The following is a 2,203-nucleotide window of genomic DNA, read 5'->3' on the forward strand; positions in this document are numbered from 1 at the left end:
CAGTGTTAACAGAAGTAGAAGAGTTGGGGCCAGTGGTGGAAAAAGCAGGAAAAGGGTGGACAGATCATGGGAAATTCACTGGAATAGTTAAAAAGTCAATCTGCAATGAGGGGAGAATCAGACAGAAAGTTTATCACCATTAGCAATCTTGGAACAGGACATGCACTGAGGACTGAAGGGGTGGGACATCTGAATGAATGTGAGAAAGGAAAACTAATTTCTTGACAAAGTTTCATTCAAATCACAATTTAAAGGGGGAGGGACAGGGGAAGACAGTCACTTTTGTATCAAAAGATGGACTTTTCAATAAATAGGAATGAAAACCTTACACTGTTTTCCATTTTAACAGAACGGCTATGTGTTTTTGCTCTAAATCAGACTTTCTCATTTTCCCATTTCCTTTTTATCATTACAGGACGTCCCCTGAGACCAGAGAGCTAATATATTTGGGTTAATAATATGCAGAACACATGGGTTAGGTACCTAGCACTTGTTCCCTTTTAACCAACTTTTAACTTTCCTAAGAATATTTAGCTCCCAAACCAATAACCTTGGTAGGCCCTTCCAGAAGGCAAACCATCTTGGGGGGAAAAAGGGAGAAATCAGTAGCATATTCTCGGTGAGGACCCAACAGTTTCACTAGAGAAACACAGCTTGGATTTCACCGGTGGGCAACCACTGATTGAAATTTCTCCTTTTCCTACAGACCAAGCTGTATTTCCCCACCTAAAAAATGCTACATCCCCATGAGCTCGTGCCCAGACCCATGACCTGGCCAAAAATAGACCCCCGACCTTTTCCCTTGGGGAGACAAGGTTTGCAAACTCACAATAAAATTTCCTTACATTTTGGTGATGGCCCCGAAGTTCAAGGAATGTGGAGTCAGAGTTGCATGGAAGGTAATTAACAAGGAAACTGCTGTTTCAGGCCCACTTTGGTCTCCCAGATTTTTCTAACGTGGTTGGTGTTGAGTACGCTCATGTCCAGTATGATTCACAGAGAGCCCGTGGACGAAAGGTCTGAACCCTTGTCTGTCCCGTGTCACCCTCACCTCCTGGGACACACGTGGGCCCATGGCATGGATGGTTGATTTACAAAGTACTCACACAGCTTGATTGTTCTCCGTAAATATCTTTCAGCAGGTTTATGATTATTACGAGCAGAAACAGTCAAAGCAAATTTCTCTCGGTCTTTCGGTTGCAATGGAATATTAAAAAAAGAAAAAGCAATCTTTAAGATCAATCACAGTAACGGGTAATGCCTCAGGTATCATCGAGGGAAGAGGCAGCCCAGGTTGTAAAGCACCCAGAGGCTGAATTACTTCATTCATTTTTCTTTCAAGACTTTGCTAGTAAATTATCTCTCTCTCTGTCTGTCTCTCTCTCTCTCTATATATATATACACGTGTGTGTATGTGTGTGTCTATATCTATCTATATTATTATATCTGTATCTATCTATATATCTACATCTATATCTATCTATATTTCTATCTCTAGCTATATATCTAAATCTATCTATCAAACTTTCGGAGAACTGTTACCAATTCCACATAAATGATTTCAGAAACTAGAAAAAAGATGAAATTCTCTCACAGACTCATTCTATGAAGCAAACATATCCTTGATGCCAAAGCCAAGCAAGGACACCACGAAAATGGGAAACTACAGGCCACTATCTCTAATGAACACAGATGCAAAAATCCTGAAGAAAACCACCAAACCAGACGCCACCAGGCAGAGCAAGATAAGACAGGACTGGCTGCTGAGTTCTCTGAGGTCACACTCTCGGATCATTGTGTGCAATCAAAGCCAGTTCGAACACTTGTTTACTTAATTTTTCCTAAGGACTATCTTTCTGGATTATTTTGCTCAAATCCTCCGGAGGTGGAGGTAAGGAAATCCATCCTACTTTGCATCAGGTTTGCTATCACTCTCTTCTCAAGAATTTTTTTTCCTTCTAATTTTTCAGACATCTCTTCTTCAGACTGTATTGATTTTAATGCTACTTGAATCATACCGCATCATGACCAAACCGAAACAAGAATCACATCTTGCTCAGCTCCTTTGTCAAGCTCCCATAACGTCTTGCCAAGATTTTGACTTTAACTGTGTTCCATTTAGTGTTTCTGCACACACTGAAACAATGGCAAAAATGCCCTTTACCCCTTTATCTATCTATCTATCTATCTATCTATCTATCTA

This window comes from Elephantulus edwardii, unplaced genomic scaffold (assembly GCF_000299155.1).
Source record: "Elephantulus edwardii isolate Elephantulus edwardi_28Jun2011 unplaced genomic scaffold, EleEdw1.0 scaffold00410, whole genome shotgun sequence".
Classification (NCBI taxonomy): domain Eukaryota; kingdom Metazoa; phylum Chordata; class Mammalia; order Macroscelidea; family Macroscelididae; genus Elephantulus; species Elephantulus edwardii.